We start from the raw sequence: 14,687 nt of genomic DNA on the forward strand, positions 1-14,687 counted from the left end.
CTGAAATGAGAGGGAAAAAAGATTTTTGTGAGCTGTCTTCTATTTTCTTTTGTAAAACTTCTATTGTGATTAACCCAGTTCTATCTCAAATCAATCATTTATTAGCTCTAAATTGCAACAGTGCAACTTAATGCAACCTAATACAGAATTATACATCAGTTTTGTATCATTGTATTTGTCCTCTCCTGGGCATTCACTTCAAAAGAACAGCAAATCACAAAATCTGTCACCAACTGAATAAAGCATAAAGGCTTAGAAGTTTGTTTCAATACCTCAAGTTTCTGTTACATTAATGAACATCACTGCGCTCAAACACACGGTGCGTCTTCAGAAGAAAGGTACCGCGTGCCGCTCAAAATGACTGCTGAGAAGACTCCCACACTCTCAGAGGTAAGGATCCCCATACTAGTAGCAATAGCAGCAAATCTTTCTCGCTCTGGGCTAGACACTATGCAGGAGGAGTTGTGTTTCTCAGGAAAAATGCATTGACTGCGTTGAATGTGCTAATGGTTCACACATCGTAATTTGGGAACCACTTCTCAGAGGTTAAGTGCTGGCTACAGGGTACATCAACATTATTCTGGAGAAAGGTGCAGGCTCCCTTTGCCTGTATTTAACCAAATGTGAATCAGCTCTGAACGGAACCGAAAGCTGTGTAAGCAGAGTATATTAACTTGGGCTCTCTGCTACGCTAACACAGTTACTCTGCTAAGTAGCTTATAGTACAGGCAGAGTGAGCCCAGGTCTGCCTGCATCAGACATACTGATTGTAGGAAGGAAAAAGCATCTAGAAGGAATCAGGCATCTAACAGTCTTTATTAATCTGAGCTTTAACTTCTAAATATAAGGCTTGTATAAGTGTAATTTTAGGATAACCAAATCTGTCATGTGCTTACACTGAAAGTTTATGCGCAAATCCAGAGCGGTACTTAACTACTCTGATCCCCATAAAGAGCCACCTCTGCTTAGCTCTTAGGTATTCTCTATTTCCATGACAATTTTTAACAGAAAATCAGGCAGCTTCAAATAACTGAGATGGGATAAATGTGCTTCTCATTTTTATGAGTCCTACATGTCTGAGGAACTGTAAAAATACAATACTTGCCCTCTGTGCCCCATAACATAAGATTTAGGGAGTTCAAACAGGAGTGGTATTTAGGGTTTACCAACAGACTACAGAAATGTTTCAACTAAACATAAGAGCTTAGTATGTGAGGACTTGGTTCTTCGTACACTTAAAAAAAACATGGAAAAGCTGAGATCAGAACATCTTTCTCTACAGAACTAATATAATTCTGATATTTTTTGGTGGCCACCTACAACAGGGTTACAGTGTTGGTGGATAAGGGAAGAGCAACGACATCATCTACATGGACTTGTGCAAAGCATTTGACACTATCCTACACAACATCCTTGTCTCTAAAATGGAAAGACATGGATCTGATGGATGGACCACTAGGTGGATGAGGAATTGGCTGGACGGTCACACTGTAAGTGCTGTCAACAGCTTAATGTCAAAGTGGAGATCAGTGACAAGTGGTGTCCCTCAGGGGTCAATATTGGAACCAGTGCTGTTTAACATCTTTGTCAGCAACATGGACAGTGGAATTGAGTGCACCTTCAGTAAGTTTGCCAGCTACACCAAGTTGTGTGAAGTTGTTGACAAGCTGAAGGGAAGGGATGTCAGGAGAGATCTGGACAGGCTTGAATAGTGGGCACAAACCTCATGAAGTTCAACAAGGCCAAAGACAAGGTCCTGCACATGGGTTGGGGCAATCCCAAGCACAAATACAGGCTGGGCAGAGAACGGATTGAAAGCAGCCCTAAGGAGAAGGACTTGGGGATGTTGGTCGATGAGAAGCTCAACATGATCCAGCAATGTGCTCTTGCAGCCCAGAAAGCCAACAATTATCCTGAGCTGCATGAAAAGAAGCAGGTCAAGGGAGGTGATCCTGCTCCTCTACTTTTTTCTTGTGATACCCCACCTGGAGTACTGCATCCAGCTCTGGGGCCCCCAACATACGAAAGACATGAACATATTGGAGAAGGTCCAGAGGAGGGCCACAAAGATTATCAGAGGGCTGGAACAACTCTCCTATGAAGACTGGGGTTGCTCATCCTGGAGAAGAGAAGGCTCCAGTGAGACTTTATAGCAGCCTTCCAGTACTTGAAGGGGGACTACAGGAAAGATGGGGAGGCACTCTTTATCAGGGGGTGTAGTGATAGGATGAGGGGCAATGGCTTCAAACTGGAAGAAGGTAGATTTAGATTAGCCATTAGGAAGAAATTCTTTACTGTGAGGGTGCTGAGACACTGGAACAGGTTGCCCAGAGAAGTTAGGGATGCCCCATCCCTGGAAGTGTTCAAGGCCAGGCTGGATGAGGCCTTGAGCAACCTGTTCTAGTGGAAGGTGTCCCTGCACACAGCAGGAGACTGAACTAGATGATCTTTAAGGTCCCTTCCAACCCAAACTATTTTATGATAACTGCTTCTTATTTCACGTAGATCAGGATATAAAATATGTCCATCATTACTAATTTCTTCAGTTGTGTGAAGAAGTAAATGAATAGCTGTAGTCTCCAAGTTTGTCTGCACACTAACACATTACATTTTGAGGAACTTTAAAAAAATGCTTGCCCTATGTGAAAATGGTGAGAGAACAATTGTGATTGCATGTTTGTGACAAAGCACAGCAGCTGTAGTGTCAAAAAGCAATTAAAAAAAGTATTTTGGAATTAGAGATTTGTAATATCTTTAATATGTCTAAGACAAAAGTGAATACTTCTTGAATTAATACTTATGTTAGATGAATTATATTTCTGAATTTCATTGTCATGCAGTAGGATGCTGTAACAGCTAAGATCATTAATGCTCCCACAAGCTTATGCTCCCTTCCTTTTCTGTGCTGAAATAAACATGTATAGGTTTAGAGAAATAAACCTGGTGACTATCCACAGGAATGTACAACTGGACTAGATTTCCACTGCCTATGTTACCATTTCCTGCCAAGCAAATAGTTGACTGAACCTGTTCCTTCCTATTTTTTTCTTTTTTCAGTGAATTGCAATGGTCATCGTTGTACCAGTTATAAGAGAGACCATTGATTTGGATAGAAGGAAAATAAATTAAAAAAAAGGCCTGAATCAAAACTTATTTTCATTTGCTGAAGAGGTCCATTCAGAGATACATGGACTTGTGGATTTTACATGTCTCTTTAGTCAAGTCCTGTAACCAAGTGTCTAGTACCCAGAGAACCAGCAGAAGAGACACTTCCACTGTAGCAAGATCCCTCTGGATGAGGAGAGTGGTTGTTTCAAGCTGCAATCGGAGTATTCTGATGTGGGACAATTAAGTTGTTCAATTGGAACAACTTGTTATTAACAGCATACCTGATGCTATTAACCTGAATAGAAGTATGTTCATAATGAAAATGAGAAAATTGCCTGGTTAAAAAATCTAGCAGTAAAAGCTGTTCTTGGATGCAGTCCTGAGTAATGTGTTCTAGGTAATCCTGCTTTAGCAGGGGAGTTGGACTAGATGATCTCTAAAGGTCCCTTCCAACTCTGAAAATTCTGTGATTCTGTGATTCTCCGCTGCCAAAAAGAGATCACTACACATACGTGCTAGTACCTCACTCCAAGACCTTAGCAATCTTGCACCAGCTAAAGTACCAAAGAGGACAACTGGTATAGATTTCTTGGCTTTCCCGACATTTCTTTAAAAAACTGGCATACAGACTTTTCCTGTGAAATGTCCTGACATGTTGACATTAAAAGGAGACTTTAAGCATCATGGTCTTTCATTGTCTTTGCGCTCACTAAAGGTACCTGGATTTTATTCTCACATGTTAAAGGACCCTTTGCCTTCTGCAGTTATAGTAGCAGAAAAAGGTCAGGGAGCAAGTTCTCTGACTGCAGTGACTTTGATGGCACCCTAGACAACTTACAGTCTAAATCTATAAGATCCTGTAGACAAATGTAATGACTTGAAAATCTCTCCCAGCAGGAAATTCTCAGTTTCATAACTTGGCAAAACAAAATCCCAACAAATATTTTTCTCTCTCTACTTGTTGTCAAAATAAAATGTTTTTCTTCAATATTTCTAAATTTCCTGATTCTGAAAAGTATATAAAAATAGATTTGTAACTTAGGTTTGTGGTTAGTCCTTTTGGTACATCTGATTTAGCAACTTTTCTCAGGAAAGTTGAAACTATATAAATAATTTTTTAATATTACTTTCCATGTGACACATTTGGTGTTCAGCTAGTACTGAAATTGTAACTTTTAGGAGCCTTTTGTTAATTCGTGACTTCTGGTTCACTCAATGTTTTAAAAAAATGGCATAATTTTTGATAATGACTGCTGGTCAGTCAAGTATGTTGTATTTCAACTTTGAAATAAGAAATTAAGAAATTGACTGTCAAGGTAATTACAATGGAATGAATTTAGCTAGAGGTAATTATTGCATGAGATTGACTATCCAGGCAGTTAGTCACTCACTATATGAACTTTTGGAAAAATTATGCATTTTCTCTGAATTTTAAAATGGATTTTCTTTACTCTGTGTGTGCCCTGTCTACCATGTAGATTATTGTTCATTAATCTTTATGTAAAGAATCAATTACTTTGTATCATGTTTTAGTCCTTTCAGTATCTGACATTAATATGCTTCCAACTGTTCATTTGCATAGGAGGTTACTTGTTGGTTGCCACCAAAAATAGGAGATTAGACTATGTCATGAAGACATGTGATGGAAAAAGCTTGTAAGAGCTAAATAAAACCAGCTTTTTTTGGTTTTCATTCCAACCTTTTAGCAGGATAAGTGGAGTGTGTTATAGCAATGGTGACACATAGTTTTGAAGTTATGTGTTGATAATTTCAACCCCCTAGTTTCAGGTAATATCTAGAATAAAATCATATACATTTTTCCTGCAAAGAATCTGCTTTGATTTTAGCATGTGTTCCCTCCCAAACCCCTAAGCTCTATGAAATAACAGTTTAGATCGATCCACTTGTTTTGTTGAAAATAAAACCTTTAGTTAATTAAATAAAAGTGGTTCTATTTATAATTGAATGAATCTTTGGAAATTAACTACATTTTCATATGAAATTAGAATCACCAAACTTTAAAAAAATCAAGGTATTTGAAAATACATAAATGTCTTTTATTAATTCTAAATTTAAGATTGTTCAGTAGGAATCAGACAGTGAGATGTTATGTTGCTGAGCAGCCCAGATAGCAACTCCTAAAGTTAGGTACTACTTGCCAAACCTATCTAGTCAGAAAAGCATGCACTATGATTAATCAAGCAGTCTATTACATTGATGTGCTCTACATATGCTTTCTTAGAAGCTTGGACTCTTGCTGAAGCAAGATGTGATTTGGGAATGGTTACATTTGAGAGAGAAAGTGTCTGCGATTAATATTTTGGCTGAGCTAATTGAAGTTGGTCAGGACATCTGATTTGTATAGACCTTTTTCTTTTTTTTTCTTTTTTTTTTTTGTTTTTTGAAAGCTTTCTGGTGTCAGAGGAACTTTAAGATAAATGATGTTAGGGTCCATTGTACAGTTCCATGAAACACTGAACACATAGGTTAGTGATGTGTGTCACCACTTGTAAAATCTCTTCTCTGGGCAGATTCACCTTGTGCTAGCTGCTAGATTTCTCGGTAGCAAAAAACCCTGAACTATTGTGCAGCAATCTGGCCTGAGTGTGGAACAAGACTTCACCATGAAGTTGCAATTGGCTTAAAAAGACTATATAGTATATAACAAGAATTGTGCCTGTCAAGAGATCTGGAAAGTACTGACACCAGAGATTAAAAACAGAATATATGAAGATCAGGCACATCAGTTTATTGTTAGAAGTTATAATTCTTTTTTTTTGAGCAGAGGAACATTACTCACTTCAAAATATCTCTACGTTTTTTTTAACTTAGTAAATGATCATTTAAGAGTCTTAAATACTACGTGGCCTTGCTGTAATGATATGACTGAACACTATCAGGAGTAGGAGATGGAAGTCTGGCAGTATTGCTAAAAGAGAAGTTTGATACAGGGAGATGTCATGGTTGATTAAGTAAATTCATTAGATTTATTGAGATAAATTCAGTCCTGCTGATGTGTTAACAAAATGGTGTTTTCTGGGGGCGGGAAGGGAAGGGAAGATCTGGCAGAAATTAACAATTGATTTCTATTCATCACTGTTGTCCTTAGACCAGCCTTCAGAAAGAAATGTTATTGCTCTGTTACTGGTATTCCTATGTAATGTTGTATTCAGACTGCATTTATGTGTTGACTTCCATTTCAAGTCATGCTGATAATACCTGTGAAAACTTACTGAAACTACCATTAAGCACTACATACCTTTTGCTTAAAATTCAAATTCTTGAGCACTATATGGGTCTGACTGATTTTGAAAGTAGAAGTCATCTATCTAGCAGAAAAGTTTATGTGAAATTAAACTTCATCTTTCTTTCACTATGCAGGAATGTAGAAAATTTCACACTTGCAAATCTACTAATTCACAGAAAGTATAAAGAAAATACTTTATATATGGAAAAAAAATAATAAAATTCCTTCCTGGGAATTGCCTGTCCTTTATTGAGGTTGATATTCTTTGAAAGAACAGTGGGATGGGAACAACCTAGCAAACTTTCTTTTTCATTGAGATTTTGCAGTTTGGCACAAGTGACCCAGAACATCCACTAGGTAAACCACATGCTAGACAAGTTTCCTGACAATTTGCCCATCTTTCTCCCTTGCAGCCTGTCTACCAGATTGTTTTGGGCTTCTAGGGCCTTTGCCAAGTAGTCTTTCTGTGAAGCAGGATATGCCAAATGATAAATATTCAGGTTTATTTGGAATTAAGAATTTTGAAATATCAAAATTCTTGGCCAAATAGGATTTTGATGTCTGTCCTGCTCTAACTTCAGTTGTTTCTTAAATATTGAAATTCTTAAATGAGTATGGATATATTATTCATTTTTACTATGAGCTATCTTGCTTGTGTCAATGATTACAGCAGTTTTTCTAAGAAAAAACATGTATCTACCTCTGTTAGCTCATGTGCTGCAGGAGGTAAAATTCTGGGGGTAGAAAGGTAACTTGATATTTTACACGTATGTAGCTTGTGGTAAAGGTTACACAGGTTGAAAATGCTTTCTTGACATATAAAGAAAGCTATAGACCATCTGCTTTTGCTGGAATAGTGTCCTTTGCTAACTAGCATGTATAAACTAACATAAGCTTTTGCCCTTGGTAAGAAGAGCTGAAAAGCTTCCACAAGTTCAGTTTAATAAAATTGTAGAAGCTTATTTCCAGGTCATAATCAAACAATAGTGATTTATTTATTTATTTATTTATAATTCTGTTTGGTCACTTACCAAGGAAGCTGAGCACCAGAGCTGGCAAGCTAGGGAACGTTTCTTCTCCCCTAAAGAACTTACACATTATAACTGATTAAGCCATGGCAAGGAGGAGGTCATAAATGAAAACAAGAGGACGGGGAGGTTGGAAATATCATGTGGTTATTTAGTAAGGCATGCCTACATCCAAGTTAGTTTTGTTTTACTTATTTTTGTAGTTTGAGGCTTTTGAGGGCTTAGAGAGCATGAACTTTATGTGAACTATGGTTTTCTTGGGTGCCCAATGGCTGAGCTGCAAGGCTCTCAAGCTGCATGGAATTGAAAAGACAACATATATTAGTGTGTCAGGAAACATTGCTTACATCTTTTTATGCTGCGTTTACATCTTAAAGAAACTTATCAACAGACATTCCCTTAGGTCTAGAATAACCATTATGAATGGGCTCTTATAAGCAAGTGAACAAAGTTTTGACTTTTTTTTTTAATTATTTTCTCCTCTGAAAAACAAATTCTGGGAAAGTCAATGGAAAACTAGAACATCAAGGTTTTTATTATGGTTAGCAGAGCACGTTTTCAGTAATAACTAGTTCTTGACTTGTGTTCAACCGTTGAGGTGAGGCACGGGGAATGGAGAAGACCACTCCCTTTTTCTTTACTCGTACTTTAATTACCATAGCTGCATAAATAGGGGTTAAAATAGCAACATGCTCGCCTTTGTGTGTGTGGACTCTGAAGTCCTGCAGTACATTTTCCTAACATATAATTCTTAGCAGTACTCTGAAAGTCTTTACAAAACTGCAGAGCTGTACTTCTAAGGTGCAAAAGGTGAAGGGATATCTTCTGTCTCCTTGTTCCCTTAATACACCACACCTTTAGCTCTTTAAGGGTTTTAAAATTAAGCAGATGTCAAGCAGAACCCTTCAGTAGCTTTCAAGAGCATCTTAAGATAGCACAGACCTAAGAATGGTCAGAAAGCTGCAGGATTAACAGGCCGTTAAAGGATCTAACGGTCCTTTGCTAAGGCTGACAAATTTGGAAAGCCAAATGTCTTTCTCAGAAAATGGCTGTGTTAAACTTTTTTACTGCCAGAAGACAAATGATATCAAGCATGTTTTGTTACTGATAATTCCTTAATAAAATACTTAAAAAAAAAAAAAAGAAAAGATTACAAACTGTCTCGACAACAGAGCAACAAAAGGACTGAATGCTGTTTTTCTGGGGGAGATACAGTTCAGTTTCTCAGCAGAAAAATGTTAAATTTACCTTAATCTAGTTTGCTGATACTTCTGGGCATGTTTTGCCAACACTATGTGGTGTGTAAGACAAGGTCTTAACCATGCTAGGGTTGATTGTTTTATGGAGAAGGAAGTGGCAATTAAATGCTTTGTCCTTTTATCTCTTACAAAGTATCTTCCAGCATATGGTAAAATAGTATCACATTGATGGTTCCTCTTTTCTGGTCACTCCTTGAAAAAGGTAGCCCAGAATTATTCAGGAAAATAATTTGAATGACAGAGGTGTAACAACTTTATGGATGGAAAATCCTCTAACAATTTATTGAAGCATAACTTCCTCTTGAGGCAGCACCCAGTGTCCCGATACCTTGATGATACTAGTAATGAGCCATATGGAGCTCGTTAACAGTAATGAAAAATATTGTGAAGAGAGACCACTAAACAAATACTTGACACTAAGCAACTTGTACACAGTGGTTGATACCATGCAAGCATGACCTCTCTGCCTTGCTTGGCACTTTTGATTTCTGGATTGAGCAACAACCAAAGAGAAGTGCCTACAAAAAGGATATCTGATGGATGTTTTCAGGATTACATCCATAGTCTTACCTGACGATCACTTTTTTCTGAATGGTATACACTCTCTTACTTTTTCAAATTTGGCTCCTTCACATACCCCAAAAGGGTAGCATGTGCTTGATTCATCAAGTATGCATAATCAGCAAAAAAAATGTCTGAGAGTATCAATGGGGTTGTTACTTTAAAGTTTAGTTCATTTGTTTGTCTGTTGCTAATTTAAAGTCTTGACTGACACTTAAAACACTGTGTACTAAGGGTATGCTACTAAACTTATTAGTAACAAGCATTTACAGGCCATCTGCAACCTGATATTCTTCTTAATACATAAACATAAAATTGCATAGCTTGGAGTATTCTACTGAAGCTATTGTGCAGATTGCTTTGAGGGGGACGGGACAGGACACACACAAATAAAGCACTAATGACCTAAAACTTCCAATTCTATCTCCTCAGTTTTTGTGCGTGCAGAAGTGTTTAATAACCCCTGTAATATTAACTTGTCTCTGTACTATTTCACTACTTATTTGTTTTGCTAAACTATGGTATGTGCAATGCAGAATTTGTTCAACCTTTCCAAAATCTCAGAGATCCCCCAGTTGAGTAATAGGGGATATTTTTTGTTTTTTATCCTTGTGGAAAACGGTGGTTTAGAAATAGCTCCATCAGCTGTATCCATTTCATGCGCAACCGCAGGAGCTTGTTGTCAGCAGAAAAAGCAGGAAACAGAACCAGATGTTACCAGTTCTTAATTTCCTTACTTCATAAGCACTGCAGCAAGCCAGATCTCAGTGATGTTACTGAAGTCTTTAGGAAAACATCACAGAAATTGGCACACCGTGGTTCCCATAAAGCAAAAATAATAAGAAAAATAAAAATCTCTGCAGGTAGGCAGTAGTTAATGCTGCAAACCTCTTTAGCTGTGTAAATAACCATTTGTCTTACAAATAATTTCTGTTTATTTTGGTTTTAAGTAGCAAATGAGTGATACAATTCATGCACGACAGCTTTTTTTAAATACCCTCTAGTCTTAAACATGTGCTTACTTATTAAAATCTTGAAAGACTAATATTTGAATTTAGAATGTTTTCAAAAGAGCAGTGGAGAAAATCTCAGGAGACAGTCTATTTATGAACCTGAGATGTCAACACTTCCAGGTAAAATAAACTCAAAATTGTGATTAAACACTGGAAATGCCAGATGCTTTTCTAAAGCTTTAGAAATAGGATCCACATTGTGGTTTTCCAGAATGGCTAGAATTATCTGGTTAGTGATTTATTTATTTTTTTTTAACTTTGCAATGAAACTCAGCACATAGGCTTTATTGTTATAATGGCAAGTTATTGTTATTGTGACAGGGGATGCAATGGCTTTAAATTTGGGAAAGTTTTGAAGGTAAATGGAAAATAAGTTCCAAATTCAATATAGGTTTATTGACTGTAGGTCATGCCTACCTAACTGGGTGTGGAGTGGAGGATGGGAATTAAAGCAAGTGCTGATCAACTGATGTGCATAACACTTCATGCAATGTCATAAAGGATGGAAAAGAATTAATAGAAAAACTTATCAGTATTAAGTGGATTCACCCTGAAGTGACCCCAAAACTTTTCCGGAAAGAAGTACTTAAGTATAAAGTTGCTGACAGAATTTAAAGGAACCCTCCTGGGATCTACTTTATTATTTTCTTTGCATGAAAAACAGGTGTGTGGTTATGGCATTTTTTAGTGTACAATGTGTCTCAGGTGAACTACAGGACTGTAACAGAAGTTCAGTGGTACTTAATAGTATGAAAGGCAAGGACATGAACTTAAAAACTAATTCTTTCATTTCTGCTGTTTATTTGGAGCTTATACCATGAAATTAAAAAAGACAGACCTGAGTGTGATAGGTGAATTAAAAATAGACATGTGACAGCTGCAGGAAGAGCAAAAGAAATTCAAGTATCAGGCAAAACAGAGGTAGTGTTGTCAACACTACGTAAAGTCATAAAATCTTGTCTGTGGTGTGGCCATGTGAGCTGTAATAGGTGCAATGATGGCTGCTAACGGTAATTGGGAGATTGGAGGAGCTCATCTCATAGGAAAAACAAAGTATGGCATGGTCAACTAAAGCCAGAGCTGATAAGGGGCAACAAGTCTTCTGTAGAAAAGGAATCCTTAGAAAATTTGAGTAACTAAGGAGGGGGGAAAAAACTGTTAACGATCAATGAAATACTTTATGAAGACAAATTAGCATAACCTAGTGATTGATGAAGTTAGACAAGAGATTGTTTCTAAGGTATTTAAAGGCCCTGCTGCTGGGAGTAGGTTATGTGAATGTGTATTGCACAAGAAAGTCCTGACAATATTTAAGATGGCAGTTGATTAAGGTTATGAAGAAGATTATGTGATGTAGTGTCTACTCTGGTAGAGTAGTTGCTCATAGTCCATGAAATTCTTTAGTACCTTGTCTCTATGTTTATTTGTCCTATGTTATCACAGCAATTGTGTGCTTTGTAGGAAAGCAGAGTATGCAAGCCCATATGAGTCCCCTTAAGGAGTTAGTTGGGGTTTTTAAGCAGAAAGGGGACCAGATATATTTACTTGTTCTTAAAATGCTTACGTTCTCTGAGACTTCAAAGAAAGGTTAAAAATGTTATTGCAGTACTGTAATTTGTACAAGAATCCAGAAAGACTTTTCCCATTTTAAAAATGTAGAATTCTAATTGAAGCTTCCTAATTTCCATGCATGAAGAAAATGATTGGTTTTAAATTAGTAGTCTTAAGTTAAAAGATCCCACAACACCTTTCCAGTTTCTGATGCCTAATCTTCTATGTCTAACTCTTTACTCACACTTCGTCCAACATGTCTGAGCCTATTATCTCCAAATACATTAAACTAACATTTGCAGATTCTTTGACGTGTATACAAAAAACACGAGAGGTCTTTAATTAATATAGAGAAACTAGTCCTGCAGAAATGGAAAATAAACATAAAGCTGTTCTGTGTCTGAAAAGTTATGTAAAATGACCCTGTGATACAGTATGCTATAGCATATTTAATACTATGCTAAACTCTTCAGGCATTGGTTCATTAGGTGTTGGTTTTTTTTATTATTAGTTTTTGTGAGGGTTTTTGGTTTGCTTCTTTCACATCAAATCTTTTTTTTCCCCTCTGTGAAGCTGTTTAAAGCAATTTCCTCTATATTGCTCTCAAATGGTCTCAGAACCTTCAGCAGTTCATGTGGATTTGTCAGTAACAGGTATTTTTAAATTCAAGAAATTCTTATGAATAATTTCACTCCTGTGTTTCATGACAAGGAAACGAACCATCCATACAGAGTGTTATGATTTCTGAATGTATGTAGGACTCTTGTAATAGCCTCAGGTGTTAAAAGAGCAGTTTACAATGTATCACACTTATTTGGGAAATCTAAGTAGACTAGTGGCTAGGAACAGCTTTGAAATATTGCTTGACAGTACGCTAATCCGCTGTTTGAGTATGAAGCATGTATTACATATGTCTAAAACACTTTGCATTAGGAAGGAAAATGTTTATACTTTTTCACCCTTATCTATCAAGTAGACAGGTTGCCAAAAATTTTAGTAGCTCGGGAAAAAGAACACTTGGACACATAAATTATAGAGAAAAGAAAATTAAGAGATTTCTCTCTTTTTTTTTTTTTCTTTATGTAGTTATTTTCTTTACTTAATCAAGCCACGAGACAAGGAAAATAAGTTATTGATGTCTCACATGTATCCACCAGCAAGCTCAGCCATAGGTTAACTACTAGTAATCTTTGACAAATAGTCAAGGACGCTTTAAAAACTCTGAATAAAATACAGAATTATGGCACTGAATCAATGAGTTATTTCTCTGTCCTTTTAACATACAGTGACAGTTGAAAATGTGACATCTTACTAATTTCCCAGGTAAATATTTCAGAACACTTTAAAAAATTAAATTACAATAAATGTAACTTAGAATCTAATTCTTGAGTTAAAATTGTCAAGATAGGATTTATTTAGATCTAAGTAAATAACTAATCTGTATGTGTTGTGGGTGCTTTTTCCCCTGTTAATTCTAATATTAGTGAACGTTTTGAGTGTTGGGTGGGAGAAGATCTTTTTTGCTGTGTACATAAACCGTGGTATTTTCTGACATTTACAGCAAATGTATAGTGGAGAAATATCTGAAGGTGGAGAGAGACGCTTTATATGCTTGTCATTTCCAAAGTTCATGCTCAAGTTTATATGATGATACGGTCAACGTCTTAGAGTCACTCTGGGGAATAACATCCGAGTTTCAAATGCATACTATGTGAATTATCCATGATGACTACTGTAGCTGTCTCTGGAATATGCTTTAACTCATCCTGTACAATGAAAAATAAGCATACTTCTAAGGAATTGACTTTGCTGATCTTGGGAAAGGATTGCAGGGGAGTATGAAAGAGAAACAAACCAGTAATTAAAGATGATCAAGAAGCATTTTCCTTTTCTATAATGTTCCTCATTTAAAAAACAGATAAATACTGAATATCTTTTTTTGAACTGGTTTTTGATTACTAGAGAAATTTGGAAATATCATCTATTTCTTTGATTATAAACCTGAGTTTAACTGAAGGTTTTTCAAATAACTTTTTTCACAAAGGAGTTTTCACTCAAAAAAATAATAGTAATTAAAAAAAAAAAAGTCTATCCCAGCCAGCAAAACAGAAAATAACCATGAGTGGTTGTGCTACTTCCCGCTTAGGTATAAACTTTAAATGAAATCAGGAGCTGTCTTAGCAGTACCATCAAGGCAAAAGAGAAGGTGTATTTCTTCTCCTTTAGGGAATGATATAATGTTGTACTCTTCCCAGTCTTGGCTAGAACATGTTTCTTTTGAACCTTTCTCTTAATAGAAAATGAACTTCAGATAAAATAATTAATCTTCATCAAAAGTACAGTTTCCACTTCAGAAAGTGAGTGCTACCTCTAAAGCAAGATTCAATTAAAGCTTTCTTAAGCAGATTCATACTGATACAAAAGAGTATACAGATACCCAAAGAGTTCATTACTTGCCAGCAGCCAGGGGACTACCACATTCAGTTGAAACAAACTTTGGAAACTGCTGAACTGACTTAATACTCTCCAATAGATTTATATTACTTTAAGATTAACAATTTCAATATCTTTGAGTTTTTTATTCTGCTCTCATTTGACTATGAAAACACTCTGTTGTATAATCTGGAGTTATTGTTCCATACATGAAATGCTGAACAATTAGCCTGGACTCTAAACTCTGATTGGTTTGTGTGTTTCTTCCCAAAGTTATTATAATTTACTTGACATGAAAGCAGACTTTTACTAAGGTTTCTAAATACCTCTACAATACAAATACAACCTAAACTAGGACATCACTTGGTGCCTGTCCGTATTGAGGAGTACCAGAGGAGAATGAGCATTTGTACATATTAAACCACAAATTACAGTAATGAATAAAATATGAATTTTTATGGCTCAGCAAGATTGATATGTCTTGTAA

The sequence above is a fragment of the Charadrius vociferus genome, unplaced genomic scaffold (assembly GCF_000708025.1).
Source record: "Charadrius vociferus isolate BGI_N301 unplaced genomic scaffold, ASM70802v2 scaffold103, whole genome shotgun sequence".
Taxonomy (NCBI): Eukaryota; Metazoa; Chordata; class Aves; order Charadriiformes; family Charadriidae; genus Charadrius; species Charadrius vociferus.